This window comes from Mauremys mutica, chromosome 4 (assembly GCF_020497125.1).
Source record: "Mauremys mutica isolate MM-2020 ecotype Southern chromosome 4, ASM2049712v1, whole genome shotgun sequence".
Lineage (NCBI taxonomy): Eukaryota > Metazoa > Chordata > Testudines > Geoemydidae > Mauremys > Mauremys mutica.
Genome location: NC_059075.1, coordinates 74,616,220 through 74,634,962, shown reverse-complemented (window position 1 = coordinate 74,634,962; position 18,743 = coordinate 74,616,220). Strand labels below are relative to the sequence as shown.

Genomic DNA, 18,743 nt, shown 5'->3' with positions numbered 1-18,743 from the left:
ACAATCCAGTTTTCTTTCTTGAATGTATATCCCAGAATCCTTTATGCCCCATTTCCTAGAGTACTTTGTAGTGTTTCAATTTAAAAAAAAAAAACCCCACTGGTGCAGAGGGCTCAGTTCATTGAGCCATATGTGATAGTCTATTCACTGCATATACATATTGATAATTTCACATTAAGTATAATTGATGCATCCTTATGAAATTTTGACTTGTATATCCAGCTATAGTCAAAACTAATTATCACTGGCTTGCAACATTCAGAAAGCTTTCTGGTTGTGAAGGAAGGCTAGGAAAAAAAAATTCTGATCTACCCTGGGGTCACGACCAACACTGAGGACAGTTGCTTAAGTGACATTACAATATTCTAAAAAGTATTCTCAGGTTCACTCTCTTTAAATGCATCATTCTCCCATTTTTCTACCTCCAAACGGAAAGAGCTCTAGTGATATTTACAAAGGCTTGCCACTTCATAAACACTGAATTGTGATCATCACTCTCCCATGTGTGGCCAAGTGTGTGTTCTGGCCCAAAAAACTGGGCCGAGGGAGTAAAAGTTTAACCAAAATGTTACAAGGGTCAAGCTTGGTTGCCCTTTTAGGCCTCAAAGCCACAGGACTCCACCAAAACAAGTTGATTTCACTGAAGTGTCCATGCTGATTTTGCATCATCCCATCAGAGGCTCTCAACCTTTCCAGTCTAGTCTACTGTACCCTTTCTGGAGTCTGATTTGTCTTGCATAGCTCCACATTTCACCTGACTTAAGCTACTTGCTTACAAAAAAAACAAATACAAGTGTCACAGCAATTTTTCAGTAATAGAGTGCTCTCTCTCATTTTTACCATACAAAATAAATTGATTGAAATATAAATACTGCACTTGTATTTCAGTGCATTGTATATAGAGCAGTATAAACAAGTCATTGTCTGTATGAAATTTTAGTTTGTACTGACTTTGCTAGAGCTTTTTATGTAGCCTGTTGTAAAACTAGGCAAATATCTAGATGAGTTGATGTAGACCCTGGAAGACCCTTGAGTACTCCCAGGGGTACACGTACCCCTGGTTGAGAACCACTGACTTAAAAGGCCTAGCCAGATGCCCAGCAGCCCTGTGGTTTATCCCACTGTTGAGCAGAAAATACTCCTTTCAATGAAATAACTTTCTGTAGCCTTAACAGGTCCTGAGATTTAGACCTTAAAAAAAATCATGCCTGTTATCCATAGGAAACTCGCTTGTATTACTCATGAGTAGTGAAGGCACATCCATCCCAGATTAGTGCAATAAAATCATCATGTATATGATGTATAGGAGATGGCCCTGAGCCCCCTGGTTTGAATCCAGATCAAATCTTTCCTTAAATTCAGGGGGTATTTGAATGTGGGGTTTTAATTTTGGTCTGTTTCTAATTACACATACTAGCATTTAGATACTGTACTACAGTGAAAGCATATGGAGACTGTAAGATGATACAGGCTGAATTGTTGCTATATAACTAAGATTGATATCTATCCCCTGATATGGCCCCTCAGTGTGGAAGACTGACTGGAATTAGCTTTTTGTTCCTGGCCCTATTAATTCCTCTGCATGCCAGGCTGTTTTTTTTTTTTTATGGGGGGGTTGGTCATCTGCAGTGTAGTAACATGCTCTTACCTCCTCCCTAGACCACTCACAGTATTAACCACCAGTCATCACTCAACTACAGTTCTGAGGCTTATCACTCCCTTGTGGCTTTTTAATGCACAAACATGTCATTTATACACATACATACATACACACACACACACAGCTACCCTCCGCAAGCTGCTTTGTAGAAAGCAGTGTGGAGGCAGCAGACTGACAACTACTGTCTGAGGACTGGCACCAGAAGGTGTAACTCAGTTTCTCCTCCCCACCAAACACACCCGCCCACATCACTGCACCTGGTCTGTAGCCTGTCCCCAGCTGGTGAAACCACCATCACATTTTTCTGACACCACCATGGTTTCTATGGCAACAGGCTGATGCTAGAAATGTCAGATTTGAAACTCTTGTTTGAGAGAGCCCAATGAGGGAGGGTGGATTCCAGGACCGGGGGGAGGGGGGAAGATGACTTCTGATGGTGCAGAGAGCACTTCAGTAATTCACAAGCTCAAGGAAGCAAAATGAAGTGAAACTATTTGAAAGCAGTTTTATTTGGGTTCTATGGGGGATGGGGAGGGGAGAAGGGGACTCGGCAGAACATAGTCCTGCAAAGTGTGCCATGCTGTCATGCTCCCTGAGGCCTTTTGAATGGACTAGTATTTTTTACTAAGACACACGTAGTGTTAAGTGGATAGAGCAGGGCACTTGGAGACAGAAGACCTGGGTTCTATTTCTAGCTCTGCCACTGACTTGCCATGTGGCCATGGATAAAACACTTGGCCTCCCCATGCCTCAATTTCCCCACTTTTAAATTGGAGATAATGCTGTTGATTTGGCTCACGTGGGTGCTATTAAGATTAAATATCTAAAGTTTTGAGCTGTTCAGAGTTAGAGAATTGTGCCACAACATGATTAATCATGTTATCTAGTTGATAGCCTGCTTATAGTATAATCAGTGCTTCAGAGGAAGGCTAAAAATCTCCATTGGTGTATCTGGCTAACTATACAACATTAATCAAAATCAGGGAAGTCCCTTCTGGTCTCTGACAACCAGCTTATGCTCTGTAGCTGGAGATCTGAGGTGTCTCTTTACTTGCTACAGGCAGAAAGATCAGACGTGAATAGACCTATGCAAATAACTGACTTTAATTTTTGGAATGGCCAAAGAACCGAATTTTGCTGAAACCTTTTCTTTATAGGTTGACCCAAACAAATGAAATTCATGTTGAGTAAAAATGAGAGAGAAATTCAAACAATGTTTCAGATCTTAGTAAAACTGAAGTTAAGAGGTATTTTAAATTGGGGGAGGGAGTGATGAAAAAGTGTCAAACAGGTTTTTTTAATTTGAGGTTTTGACCAAAAACAAATTTGAAAAAAATTTGACATTCATGAATTGTTTTGCCTGACTTGAATCTGCTTTTTTTTTTTTTTTGTGGAAAAGAGTTCCAGCTCTAAATGTTATCTTGGAGTGCAAGTAGGAATACTTCAATATGGACTTCAGATATTCAAGAAGCTCTTTGAAAAATCCCTGCTGTCTGGATACCACCTATAGTTGCCATAAAACTAACCAGGCCATACATATGTCAATGTGGTCATGAGACACAGGGATGGCATAGTGCTAATAGGACCACAACTACCTTGAACTGACTGGTGAGATCAAAGTACTAGGTCTTTCCCATTCAGCTCTTGGCAGTCAGTTTACAGGTATCCACATGGCCTGTGATCATGGTAGTGCCCACTCAGCAGCTGATGCAAGACTGACTTTGGTTTTACTTGCTCTGCTAAAATCAGAGAATATACTTGGTGTGTGCATGCACACCTGACAAGCTGTTAACTCTAGAATTATACACAGATCAACAAGGCTCTGGATTGAAATGTGACACAATCTCACATCTTTTGATTTCATAACATGCATCAGCAGCAATGGGTATTCAGCACACAAGCACCCTTTTAGAACAGTGTTAATCAGGAAAAGGAAATAAATGGAAGGAACCTGTACAGACTGAAAAAGGCAATGCTTCTTATACTGCCAGAGTAGTCTTCCCACACCTGCAAAAGGCTAATGCAGAGTCCATAGATGGAATAGTCGAGAGTGTTCTTGTAGCAGTGTTTCAAATGTATATTGTTATTACTGCTTAGAAGCCTCAGACATGTTGGGGCCCTGCCAGGGTAGCTCCAGGGTTTTTGCTACTCCAAGCAGCAAACAAAAAAAAAACTGCAATCGCAATCTGCAGGAGCTCTACCATCAGGGCAAGCTCCAGGCACCAGCATTCCAAGCAGGTGCTTGGGGCAGCAATCTGCAAGGGGCGGCAGTCCGTGTGTTTTTGCCCCCAAGCAGTGTGCCGAATTTCTGCCACAGACAGCGGGGGCAGTCCGTGTGCCGTTAGGGCGGCACTCACATTTCCGCGGTGACAGCAATTTGGCGGCAGCGTCTATGTTCAGCTCTCCGCAGCGGCGCAGCTTCTGTCTTCCGGCTGAAGACAGAAGCTGCCACCGAATTGCCGCCGCTGCAGAAACGCGCATGCCGCCTTAACGGCACGCGGACTGCCCCCGCCATCACGGCAGCAATTCACGCTGCTTGGGGCGGCAAAAACAGTAGAGCCGGCCCTGTCTACCACCGCCACTTCAGTCTTCAGCGGCAATTCGGCGGCAGGTCCTTTGCTCCAAGAGGGACTTGCCGCCAAAGAGCCAGACGTGCCTCCCTTTCCCTGTGGCTGCCCCAAGCACCTGCTTGCTTGGCTGGTCCCTGGAGCCGGCCCTGCTGTCCCATTCGCTACGTTCTAATGGATGATCCTTGCATCATTCATGCATTTGTCAATATGGATTCATACAGTGGGATAAAAAGTGGGATGGTCCCTTCTGTTCTACCAGGTGTCAGTGTAAAACATGGCTCCTTAACAAGCCTTGTTTGTCCAAGTGTGGAAGGAATAAGATGGTTAGCTCTAAGGACTAAAATTTAAAAAAAAAAAAAAAAAAAGCCCAGAGAGGAGCGAGGATGTGGACTCATTCCCAGGTCTGTCTCCCTTTTCAGACCCCATGGCTAGCAACATCCTGCTCACATCCAAAATGATTTGGGAGATAATCCCCCATACTTGACTAGAATTGCAGAGATCTCCCCACCCCACTCATCATCCAGTTAAGACATCTGAAGGTTTAAAGTTTTAGGTGTGAGGAAAGAGATCCATTACAGGAGAAGCCTCAGATAAAGTGTGGCAATGACGTGCACTTTTGACTTGTGCTTAGGACACTAAAATGCTAATCACTGTGTCCTGAGGATGGCTCTTACTCACAGGGATTCCAAGTGCCACCCATTCCACATGGAGGATAGAATCATTCTCAGAGAGCGCTGTGGTATTGGAGGGGGATTCTCCAATGGCTCTCTACTGGCACTGGAACTGACCGGTCATCAGACTCAAGGGTAGTGGTGGGGGAAGATGGAGGTTGCTATATGCCTCTTACACATCAGGGGTTATTGGAGGCATCTTTCACGTTTCAGTGCCCTGAAAACTCCACCTGCTGTGAACACAAAGGCACGAAGGAAATCGTATCAGCATACAGAAAACAAAATTCTTCAGTGGCAGAATACTCCCCCTCCAATCAGGAGAAATGGGAATCTCAGGGCATATCTACACTACCGCTTACACTGATCTAACGAACATTGCTCAGGGGGGTGAAAAAGTCCCCTCCCTCCCCCCAAGCAACACCAGTTTAGTGCTGTCCACACCAGTGCCACCAACATGCTTCGGCTTCTTGCTGAGATGGAGTAATTATGGGAGAGCATGCTCTCTCATTGGCATAATGCATCTTCACCAGACATGCCATAGACTTCCGTTAATCCTTCCCTTGCTACCTTTTTCTGTGGCTTCAGATAGCGTCAGCCCTGTGAGTCATGGTATCTGTTTTTTCCTCTCATCTAGCTCCAAATACTTGCCAGGCACCAGCAAAAAGGTGGCAATGTAGTATTTGTTTGCTTTGTGCTGCAGATGGGATGGTAACTTGATTTACTCAGGACATTTTAGCTTAGCTACTTCATTCATATATCTGGATAAGATCAACCTTTAATCCATCCTGATTCATTGGCACCAGCTGGGATGGGAGTCAAAGAAGGGGCTCATCAAATCTGACCCAGAATGCGCTGTGCAGCTGTGGAGTGTCAAGGTTCTATCCAGCACACTAGAATGTACACACAGCTGTGCAGATTGTATTACTGTTGAGCACAGGAGAGTTGTAGGTCATACCTGAGCAAGTGTCCTAAGCCCTATATTGTCAACACTTCCAGAGTCTCCACTTTCGCTTCAAGTGCTAAGGGCCTATGCTTTGGCAAAGTCCTATTCCCTCTATCTTAAAGTCCTGAGTGACTATAGATCTACTACTACATAGTCAGATTTTTTTCCAAAATTTGTCCACCATATTAGGTGCAGCCCTTGAGTTCCTGGCAAGCTTCCAATGCAACCCTCAGCAGGGCAAAGGGCGTGTGTTCCTTTAAGCAGCATTTCCCATAGTAATTTCTGTTCCAGGGCACAAATATCCTGGACTTGTTCTTTACTCACATTGCAAAGCCTGGGGATTTGCCAAGCAAACATTATCTGCCTCCTCAGGAATCAGCAACACAAGTCCCTGTACCTTTACTCTGGTCACTGGGGAGGATAGTCAGAGCCTTGTAGTTCATTGGTGTGCACTGTGTATTACCCTTCCGCTGCATGGCACGTAATTAAAGGGTGAGCAAAGGATATTCAAGCTCTCACTAAGCCCTGGAACTCTGAAATAAACTTGGTTTCATAACATACTATGCTCTCTGGAATGCCTTATTTTTTAGTGATTGACTTATCTATAACACCTTTCATCTTTAAGGACCCCCAGAGCTCTTCAACCTAGACAGTATTGGAATGCCCAGCTCTACAGTGGAATATGGCAACTTTTAATGCTGTTTGAGAATGCTACTTTACTTACATGCCCCCTCCTCCATTACTATAGTAGATGAGTGCTTCACAAATCTTTAATCCATTTATCCTCAACACCCCTGAGGTAGGCTAATCGATTTCCAAGGGCTTGGCTACACTGGCGCTTTACAGCGCTGCAACTTTCTCGCTCAGGGGTGTGTAAGCTAATCCCCCGGGGAGGTGGAGTACCCCAGCGCTGGCGCTGCGACCACACTCGCACTTCAAAGCGCTGCCATGGGAGCGCTCCCACGGCAGCGCTGTGCAGCTCTAAGTGTAGCCATACCCCAAGATAAGAGGGGACCATTATCACCTAGCCCAAGGGTTCTCAGACTGGGTGTTGCAAGAGGGTTACATGCAGGATGTGAGCTGACAGCCTGGACCCTGGCCATGCATGGGGCCACAAGCCCCCATTAAATTACCCTCCCCCCATTTTTAGTTGGGGGGGAGAAGAGAGAAGAGATCATTGCAGTCAGAGGCTTACTGTGTGAAAGGGATCGCCAATACAAAATCTGAGAACCACTGATCTACTCTGACCTCTTCTATAAACATAGCCATAGAACTTTCCCAAAACAATGCCTAGAGCACAGCTTTCAGCAAGACCTCCAATTCCGATTTAAAAGTGATGGAAAATCCACCACAACCCATGGTAAATTTGTCCAGTGGCTAAATCACTCACGGTTATAATAGTTCACCTTTTTTCTAGTCTCCATTTGTCTAGTTTAAACTTCCTGCCATTAGATCATGTTATACCTTCCTCTGCTAAATTTAAGATCCCCTTTTTAAGTATTTGTTCCCCCTGTGGATACTTAGATGAATCAAGTGACTTCTTAACCTTCTCTTAGACTCCAAGAGCTCCATCTATTTTGCTCATCACTGAAAGGCATGTTTTCCTATCCACTAATCATTCTCATGGTTCTCCTCTGAACCCTCTCCAATTTACCACTATTCTTCTTGAATTGTGGACAACAGAACTGGACACAGTATCCAGCAGCAGTTGCACCAGTGCCAAATACAAAGGTAAAATAACCTCCATTTATGCATCCAAGGATCACATCAGCCCTTTTGACCAGCCCTTTTGACAACTGATTCTCCACCAGCACTCCCAAATCTTTTCTAGAGTCACTGCTTCCCAGGATAGAGTCCCCCATTGTACACGTACACATTTAGCGATATTAAAATTTAACTTGCTTGGTAAACTGGGCACAAGTAAATGAGCCACGATGCTCTGTATCTGACCTGTCCTCATCGTTCACCACTCCCCTATTTTTGCATCAGCTGCAAATTTTAGTGATTGCTTTCTTCCATGTGGTTCAGCATTAAAGAGCATAGAGCCAAGAACAAATCCCTGCAGAACCCCACTAGAAATACATCTGCTTGATGAGTCCCTGTATAATTACATTGAGACCTATCAGTTAGCCAGCTTTTAATCCATTTTTGTGCTATGTTAATTTTATATCACTTATTTTTAATCAAAATGTTGTATGGTATAAAGTCAAAAGTCTAACATCTACACCACCACTTTTATCAACCAAATTTTTAATTTTTTCTGAAATTACATTACATTTGACAGAATCTGTTTTGACTGGCATTTACTATCCTTTAATTCTTTAATAAAGTGAGTCCCATATCAGCCTCTTCATTATCTTGCCAGGGAGTGATGTCAGGCTGACAGGCCTAGGATTACTTAGGTCATCCCATCGCCCTTTTTAAATATTCACATTGTGCCTCAGTTCTCATCTGAGGGTATAAGTGACTGTCCTGAGGTTATCCTGGAAGTCCAGGCAGAGCTGAATGTGACCCCAAATGAACAGTGTATCCAACTGAATCTGCAGATGGATTTTGAGAAGCATGAAGTTCTGAGTCAAAAAAATACACACACACACACACACCCCCGCTCCCTATAATCAAACAAAGTACAAGGGGATCTTCTCGTGACAGTAAATAGTCAAGGCCTATGATTATTATTTCATATACACAATAGCACCTCTAGCAACACTAGGCCCCTTAGTGCTACAGTGGTTCCTTGACAGAGCTCTCAGTCAGAGGCAAATGTACCAGCTGCTGAGTCACCAACATAATTTCTCAAGATCTGAGGGTTTTCTTTGTAGGCCCTCTTATTCAGCTGCTGAGCTAGCCTCATACTGCTAAGTATCAGAGGGGTAACCGTGTTAGTCTGGATCTGTAAAAGCAGCAAAGAGTCCTGTGGCACCTTATAGACCAGGGGTCGGCAACCTTTCAGAAGTGGTGTGCCAAGTCTTCATTTACTCACTCTGATTTAAGGTTTCGCGTGCCAGTAATACATGTTAACGTTTTTAGAAGGTCTCTTTCTATAAGTCTATAATATATAACTAAACTATTGTTGTATGTAAAGTAAATAAGGTTTATAAAATGTTTAAGAAGCATCATTTAAAATTAAATTAAAATGCAGAGCCCCCTGGACCGGTGGCCAGGACCCAGGTGTGTGAGTGCCACTGAAAAATCAGCTCACGTGCTGCCTTCGGCACATGTGCCATAGTCTATAACAGGGGTAGGCAACCTAACAGATGTATCGTGGGTGAATACCCACTTCGTCGGATGCATACTGCTGATTCTGTAAGGGCAGATAGGATTACAACCTGAAATGGCATGCCTGCAAGCCCTGTGCCCGTAGCAGGCACTGGGCCAGACTGCTGTCCTTGTCTGGCTTTCCCCTTGCAGCTGTGTGTCACAGTTCAAAATACCTTGCATGTGGTTTATATTTAAAACAGGAAGAGGGATTTCTCTATGGTGTTAAGTAACAGAAGAAGGCCGCATTCTAATCTCCCTCTCAGATGCATAACCCCTCAATCAGGCTGCTGCTAGCAAGTCCAAAGGGACACACCTGTGTGCACAGCTGCATGCAGTCATACTGTCACCAACCCCACAGCAGAACACAACTGATCCTAAATTGAGGAACAGTTAACTCAGACCTATGAGACTGAGAGAAATCTATGGTCCAGATTAAAATCCCAGGGCCCACTTCAATGAAGCCCATAGTGATGATGGGGATCCCAGTCTCCTTTCTGAGCTTGGCCCAGTAAATTCAGGAGCCAAAGTTCTTCTCCCCCTACCTATACAACCTTTGCACCTTTCCCAGACCATCTAAGGCTGCCAGTGGATATACAATTCACCACAAACACTTTTCTTGATCTCTCTGCAGCCCTTGCTGTGAAGCTGGCCCTTTCCCCTTCTCTTGATGGCAGATGTCACCAAGCTTCTACCCCACAGCCACATGAAAAAGAGGGGACCAGACAGTGTTCTAGCACAATGAACAGAGGGTTGGGACTCAGGAGGCCTTGGGAAAGTCACTTTGCCTTTCTTCCTTGGTTTACCCCCTTTAAAATGGGAATAACCCTGACCCAGCCCTAGCTTATGGATGGATTAGTCAGTCATGTCTATCCAGGAATTTGACTATGTCAAGCACTGTAAAAATGTGCTAAGTAGGTAGTTCCATGTTATGGATATTTCCCCAAGAGGAAGTTAATGATTCATGTGACTGGAACACCCAGGTGTCATGACTGGTCACATGGAGAATGGGAAAAAGAAATGCATCTCCATTATGAAACAGTTTGGTCTAGTGATTTGAAGCAGAGATTTCGGAGTTGGGACTATCAAGTTCTTATACTGACCCTCTGTGTGTCTCCTTCAGTGATGGGAAGTGACTTCCTGTGCCTCACCTCTCCCAATCTATAAAATGGGGATAACACTAACTGCACAGTTAGGGGCTGAGACACAATTAGTTTGTCTTTCTAAAGCTCTTTGACATCTCAAAGAAGGCACCAGAGAGACAAATTACTACTAATTTTGCTGAATGTGTGAAAGACAAAGCCCTGAAGTTCCAGCTTGGTTTTTAATCTTTACAGATAACGTCACCCACAGTGCTAAAAGACAACTCTGATGGCCTGGGGAACCCTAGTTAGTTTGGCATCTAGGAACCAAGGAGAAAGCTTAACTTACAAAAGAAGTTACAAGATTCCATTTAACATCAGCTTGTATCTCTGGTCCTCTCCTAGGGCAATTTTTATCTGCTCTAGAGACACAAGCCTCCAAGTGTCTCTTTCCAAAGATTTGTTTTTATGCTACTATATTTGAAATGTGAAAATAATATCTGCTTTCTATAAATAGTATCCCCATAGTGTCAAGACCTTTCCTGTTGGTTTTAGGCCAAAAACAAACAAAAAAAGAAAAAAAAACCACACCACACACAACTCCAAACAATATTTTTTGTTCATGTGTCTCTTCCAGTGAAAGGGAAAAAGAGTTAAAACAAATGCAACAGCAAAGGAAAAATACAGGCACAGAAGATGATCAATACCATATCAAAATATCAGTCTCACTGGTCTGGTATCATTCCTGCTATTCCAGTTCAGACCAATGGTCCACATCATTCCATAACTTATCAATCATTGGTCTGCACAGTGTGGTATCCTGCCTCTAACAGCGGGAAACTTATTTGTATTGCAGTAGCACTTCAGAGGCTCCATTCAGAGATTGGGACCCTAATGTGTTAGCTGCTGTACAAAACACATTGGGGCACAGACTCTCTTCCCGAGAGCTTGCAATCTAATGCTTCAAGGAGGAGGTGGGGGGGGGGGGGCGCGGAAGACACCTCCTCCTAAAGTGCTTGACTCCTTGTGCTACACTCTTCATAGGGGCTGGGTATGGCAACAGAGAGTCCTTCCTGATCTTATGATGTTCAGAAAGTGAGGTGGTGTAAGGGCTGACTGCCTCAAACTCTTATTCACTTCAATGGGAGCTCCAGGTGCTCAAAGTGCACAAAATGCATTTGGCCCAAAGTGAACAAAATGTGCACTAGGGCCTGATCCAATGCTTAGTGAAATCAATGGAAAGAGATTTTGCTTTGGATGGGACCTAAGCCTCAGAGCTATGGGTTTCACGTATCTTTTCTGGCTGAGCTGCTGGAGATATTTTAGTGGGGTTCCATCTCCCATGTGGCCAAAGCCACATGGCCCCAAACATCTTCAGAGGCATGCCTGTGGAAAGGCATTTCTGCCCAGAAGGCTCCTATCCCCTACAGCCAACATGTCATGCCATAGGCTGCTGAATGGAATGAAGTTTCCTTGGAGACTAAATGAAAGACATCCTCTTTCCTCCCTACCAAAGAATCTCAATCCTCCCAGAGTAGAGGTCTGTATGAAAGTTGCTGTGAGGAAAGAGGAGCCCTGCCCTAGACTAGCACTGAGAGAATAAAAACAGGGACATAATCTGGAAGTGACTGCATTATACTCCTTTTGATTAAAATCTTACTGATCCCCAGCTCTACAGAGCGGGGAGGGTGTCAGGAGTGTGTGTACGTATGTACACACAGTTTTTATGCATACTTTCAGCCTGTTCTGGTTGGTTAACTCACCTCCATAGCAAGTCTAAGAATTTTAATTTCATTTGACTTCAGGGCTTTTCTGACAAGCTTCCTCTTTCTGGGGAAATCACCCTTTCTTCACACGAGGATCTTTAACTTTATTTTGTTGCAGTCTCTGTTTCTAGCTGAGCTACTAAATGTCACTTCTTAAACCACTGCCTAGGTGTCTCTTTAGAGACAAGGCAAGAATGGCTTCTCCCATTGCATGCACTAATGTCACAGCAACACTGCAGAGAGACACCCATGCTGACCCATGCCAACTGACTTGGGGGCTTTTTAACTGCAATGTAATCACTTGGGCTCAGGCTACAGCTTGAGATCTGGGACCCTCCCACCTCACAGAATCCTAGAGCCTGGGCTCCAGCCCAAACATCTACACAACAATTCAACAGCCCCACAAGCCAGCATAGGCCAACTGCGGGTTTAATTACAACATCTCAGCATCCAGCAGCACTGGTGGTAGCTCTACTGTAGAGGAAGCATTGGCAGCTGCTAGCCTTTTTACCACCATATCCTTGGGGCCTGCTCTGTGCAGTTACAAATGACTCAGTGATTTAATAGGAGCAGACTAATGGGAGCCATGTCTCCTTTAGCACTCAGACTCATAGACTTTAAGGTCAGAAGGGACCATTATGATCATCTAGTCTGACCTCCTGCACAACGCAGGCCACAGAATCTCACCCATCCACTTCTATAACAAACCCCTAACCTATGTCTGAGTTATTGAAGTCCTCAGATTGTGGTTTGAAGACCTCAAGCTGCAGAGAATCCTCCAGCAAGTGACCCGTGCCCCATGCTGCAGAGGAAGGTGAAAAACCTCCAGGACCTCTGCCAATCTGCCCTGGAGGAAAATTCCTTCCCAACCCCAAATATGGCAATCAGTTAAACCCTGATCATGTGGGCAAGACAACTCTTATTATTGAGATGGGAAGAAATTTTTCAGGGTGGGGGGGAACCCACACAGGTGCACACACAGTCCTAGGGACCTGAAGAATGAGACAGACTTACCCCCCTCCCCCAAGTCAAGCAACCTTAACTTGATTGGAAACCCCACCTAACCTGCCATTAGACACTAACTCCCCCAACTTGCCCTTTTAAGACGGAGCTAGTGTCGGTGAAGAGCTCCTACACTAGGGCAATGGGCGCCACACGAGCACCTAGAAAGATCTTTAGATCTAGCTGCATTCTTCCTGCCTCAGACTTCCTCCTTCCTCCAACATAAGATAATGCCCATGATTTTCCCTGCTTCCAGGCAGGCAGTCTCAACTCCCCTCTTTTCCTCTTCCCTCACATTGCCATATTCTGCTGCTGCCTCCTTTATAACAGCTTTGAAATCCATCCCTGCCTCTCTTGCTCGGTGCTATGGGTTCCTTTTCCACAGGCTCCCAAACACCCCCCTAGCTCTCCCACTACAGGAGTATCCAAAATTAGCTGTGACTATATCACACAGACCCCAGCCTCATACGAGTCCCTCCACTGGTTCTACATCCGCTACTGCATTTATTGCAAATTTCTGCTCTGTACAGCCTACATCTCATCTGTGGTCACCTGCCACTTCCTTATTTGGACCCTGCACCTCCCTCTTTCCACCAATCCCACAGTGTTGCATGTTAACACCAGCTGAAGACAGTCTTGGCACCCAAGAGCGGAATTAACAGGATACGGATTGTGCCATCCAAGCAAGGCTCACACAGAATAAGGTGGTTCCTTCCTCCCTCTATCTAGCCATCCTGTCTGTTATGTTCTTCAGCACCCTGTCTCATGATCAGTTCATACTGGGGCAGGTACCAGACTTTGCTGCCTACCTAAAGCACCATGCATACCTTCACTGTACTCATGCAGATGTCAAATCAGGCCAATATTAAGGGTTCTGCTGGTGAAATTATCCCAATCAATGTCAGCTCAATGTCCAAATGCAGTTCATTCTGACAGCTGGATGAACTCTGAGAAGCAAATGTGAGTGGACTAATCTTTTTTGTTGTAAAAGCAGGCAGTGACTAAGATACACAGGGAGCAAACATGTCAACAAAAAGAGTGCAATTGATACCAGAGGAGTTGTCTCTCTCCAGACACAAGGAGCTCTACTTCCTAACCCAGAAAATAATCACTATCAGCCACAGTTGCTTTTGTTCACCTCAGGTCTACCCTGTGGCAGCTCTTTGGAGCAGAAGTGTTGCAGGATGAAATGTGCAAGTGGCAGCATGAGTCTACAAAGGACACATAGCCACTCACCTCTTGCCATACCACTACTCACTCTTGGCAGAGACCTGAGAGGGTAACCTCTCCTACATGCCTTTGCAAAGTTTGCATTGGGAAATTTAGAAGTGGCTCTAGGAGGAGAGAAGTTGCTGATTTGCACTGAGACTGAGACTTGAGAGGCAAAATAAACTGTACATTTGGATTTTCAGATTCTGCAGCTGGGGAGTCCTAAAGTAATGCTATGGTTCACAGCCTTGTCTCTCATTTACTGATGTTTCCTTGAGACAAACACAGAGGCCATCATTATCGTAACAAGCAAGGCAAGAACTAGCAGTAAAGGAAACCTCCTACAATTACAGGCAGATTACCTGCTTCCTCACCCAGGAAGGGATGTCCTTTTTCTGATACATGTAGCACTGTCACATATCAAAATGCAAAGACCCCCCGACAAACAACACACATACACATACACATGTGCATCCAGGTTAAACAGCTGGAAGTGCTTTTCTGATGCTCTTGTATGACGATTACTATACAAACCCCAAAACAATACATTACTACACACATCCCGCCACAGAGAGCACCAATATTTATTCGCTCACGTGAATTTCACACCAATACGTTGAGAGGAAAAAGCAGATTGTTTGGAAAAGAGCTGCACAAAGAGGAAGTGAGAAATCTCAAGGCATTTACCATTAACGTTCCGGGCGCGGGCTATTCGTTACCTGGGAGCAGGAAGTGGCTCTTAACACAAAACCACACCAGAAAGGTTTTGTGTTGCTTTATAACTTTCCATCTCCCAAGTCAATGCAAATACTGGGAACGGCGGAGGGGGGTCAGCAAATCCCTCAGTCCACCAGCACAAAACAAGCCAGCCGGCGGTACAAAGAAACACAACAGGCGCAGCAAAGAGACATCAGTGCAGTGCCTTCCCAAGACGTAACCTGTTTGTGTGCAGCATCGTGGTACCTTTTTTTTTTTTTGTTCTGACTCAGGGAAACCCCTAAAAATAGTTTCTGCAACAGGGGCCAGCCAGACCTGCTTAAACTAGCGAGCAGCAAAGAAACATTTTCCCAGAGAGAGACCGAGAAATGCTGGGCTAGAAATTGGGAAGAGAGAGAAAAGTAATTGCACTGAAACCGAACACAAACTTACAGCCTTAGAGCATGGTCTCCTTGGAGTTGGCGGGGGGGTTGCGTGGTCTATCGAACGCCACCCCCACGTGAAAAATAACGTCCAGAGACAAATTCACATCTTGCTGGTCAGTTGCAGAGACAGAAACTGACTAGACGGAGCACTCTCAGCCGGGGGCCCTTTGTGCAATCTACACTTACCATAATAAAAGAGCCAAACCTAGCACCTCCTCTACATTACCATATTACACCAATCACACGTCGCATCGAAAAGCAAAACTGCTGTGCTGTTGCCACCCACACGCTGTGGTGATTAGCTTAAGAGACATCCGCAGAAACCGAGCGCCTAGAAATCAAGTCTTCAGGATGCACGTTTACCGTAATTAATCGAGTACACCTCGCACAGCTTTTCAATTTACTGAGTGTGGCACCAGACTAACCCAATGCCATAAATATTCCAACCACATTATTATACCGCTTAGTTTTAGAGAGACAGCATGAGATTAGCCCATGCTGATTTAGCTTTTACCATAACAGCAGGAATAATGTACCCTTAGCGATGCATTATTTATGTGGCAGTAAATCCTTTGGGGGACTTTGGTGATACAGTATATTAAAAAAGTAAGAGTTATGCTCAAGTCACTAGAACCTCCCCCCAGACTGAATTGTAGCCTTTAGTGCATTAAATCTCTTTCTCACACACACAAAATGTGCATACAGCAACAGCATACAGCACCTGAACAAAGATCCTACTGTCCCAGTATGTGTCTCATTCTCCTCACAGTCCAGTTCTGGATTTCAGGGCCCTTCTTTCTCCATCTTGTAGCATCCTCTCTATCCCTGTCAGTATTTCTTCATTCTTCCTCTTGCTTTAGAACGTGTCCCTATCCCATTTTGTAACCACACCGAGTACTTTCAAAACAAATAACAGCAGAATCTATTATGGCACAAAGCCAAGCTCAAAACACTCCTCAAACTACCAAAGATACTCAAGCCCTGCATCATACAAAAGCTTGTGTAAATGGACAAATCTTGCAATATCCTTTGAAGGGTGTGTCAAAACCCTTTCCATGTGTATCAAACATACATTATGAAATGGATTTAAAGCCAAGGTGCCTTAGTCTTGACGTTGTAGCGCCCCCGGGATAGGTCTGTTGCCTGTCTGAATACTGCTCTTCTAATGTACCACAAACCTGAACAGCAAAAACCTAATTATTCCAGTCTTGTTCTCCCTCCTGCCACCCTCCACAAGAACCTCATGCCTAATCTACAAAGCCTCCTGTTATTGCAGTCTTGGGTCCCCCTTCCTACAACTTTGTTGATGCACCTTATTTCTGACTTGTAGCAATCCTTGCTATTCCAGTCCTGAGCAAAGACTGAAAAGTCTGGCTGCTTGTATTGATTGATTTATTTATTGTTAATTATGACAGATGTTAGCTCAGTTGAGATCAACAGACTGACTATATTTGCAATCCAAACAAGACTCAAGCCAAGGACTCCAGACTACTCCACTGTTCTCCCGTTCCCCTCCCCCATTCATTAATGTCCAAACTATTTGTATGGAATGTCACACATCATGGATTATTTAGGATTCTAGCAAAAACACAAGGAACAAGAACAAAGAACTGCATCAAAGGCCCAATTCCTGGGGATGGGGGACAAAACAACATGGTATCAATGTGAAAATAAATCATTTGTGGAGAATAACATAACTCGCCTCTTTGCTCATCCTTTGGTTCCACTTACAAAATCCACCAATGAGATTAAATTTTATTTGTGCATTTCTCTAAAAAGATTGTCAGCTCCAAACATAGACTAAAAGCAAATGCCTTTCAGATGGTCTCAAGAGCCCCTTGTAATAAAAGAGAAGAGGGAAGGAAGCTCCTCTTTGGGACTTTGATTTTCTTTTATACATTTTGAACCCTGTTATACAATTCCCTTTTAAAAATAAAACATCAGAAAAAAATCCCACAAAATTGTTTCAGTGGAATTCATGCAGGTGAAAAGGGCTGAACTAAGAGACTGCAGCCCTCAGAACAGATTGAGCATGGGCAGCAGCTGGGCACACTTCCCCATGCTAACCACTACCAATAATTCTCAGTCCTCTCCTGGTGGAAGACTCCCACTATCATATCCAACAATAGGGATGTCTGGGGAGCTAGCCAGATGCTTTTTAATTCTATTGCAATACATTAGAATAGGTATGGGGGGGGGGGGGCAAAATGAAGAGGGGACATAATGGGGAAATGATGAAAGTGTTCTAACATTAGAGGCAGTTAGCATGTCGTCTCTAGGGATCAGTAGAAAGCTCCATTTCTATAGCCACTTCAATCCTTGATGTCCCTTCTGAGACTTCCAACAAGATGACATCATCATGCCAAAGGAGCTGGTAGCTTTTGTGATTTGCACACTTACTCACTGGGAACTGGACTTAAACTCTCCCAAGCCTTTCATTTCACATAGGCCAAAGCTAGTTAGAACATGGAATTTCCATTGTATGGAAACTGACATTTTGAATTTTTTTTTATTATTCTAAATTGAAACAAAAATCTGAAATTTCCTATGGAACAAATGCCAGAAAAAAGTCAAGTCAGAACCATCAAGATATTTCATTCTGATTAAATCAAAACATCAGAATATAATACAAAATATGTATATTCAAAACAAGTTGGAACATTTTCACCTTATTGAAATGAAATGTTTTGACGTTATCCAAACAAAATTAGTTTATTTTTTTATCACAAATTTAGCTTAAATCCACACATTCCAGGAAAGCATTTTGATTGAAAATCAATGGTCCCTAGCCTCCTAAGTGCCTAAAGCTCTTTTGAAAATGGGACTTAGGTACTTTAGAAAATATTGTTCCTGTACTGGATTTGAATCCATAACCTAGAGGCCAGGTCTAAACCAAAAGTCAGGTCAACACAGCTACATCACTCAGGCTGAGAAAAATCCACAACCTAAGTGACATAGTTAAGCCAGCCCTCACCGTAGACAATACTAGGACAAAGGAAGAATTCTTCCATCAACCTAGCTACCATCTCCTTGGGGAGTGGATTAACTACAGCACGGGGGAAACCCCTCATGTTTCTGTAATGAGTGTCTACACTGAAGCGGGACAGCAGTGCAGCTGCAGTGCTGTAGCCGTACCACAGCAACATTTCTTGTGAAGACATAGCCTGGTATGTCTACACTATAAAATTAGGTCGATTTTGTAGAAGTCTATTTTTAGAAATCGATTTTATACAGTCAATTGTATATGTCCACACTAAGCGCATTAAGTCGGCGGAGTGCATCCTCACTACTGTGACTAGCATTGACTTACGGAGCGATGCCCTGTGGGTAGCTATCCCACAGTTCCCTCAGTCTCCACCGCCTATTGGAATTCTGGGTTAAGCTCCCAATGCCTGATGGGGCAAAAACGTTGTCATGGGTGGTTTTGGGGACATGTTGTC

At 44.0% G+C, this 18,743-nt stretch overlaps 1 protein-coding gene across 1 annotated transcript in view; it reads right to left on the bottom strand.

Annotated features, from left to right (window-relative positions):
* TP53I11 (tumor protein p53 inducible protein 11) overlaps nt 1-15,500 on the bottom strand; it is a 46,452-nt gene extending 30,952 nt beyond the window's left edge. Inside the window, exon 1 of the mRNA XM_045014990.1 lies at nt 15,311-15,500. The gene's annotated coding sequence lies outside the window, so the exon portion shown is untranslated. The remainder of the gene's footprint in view (nt 1-15,310) is intronic.
* Nucleotides 15,501-18,743: the final 3,243 nt, after the last annotated feature.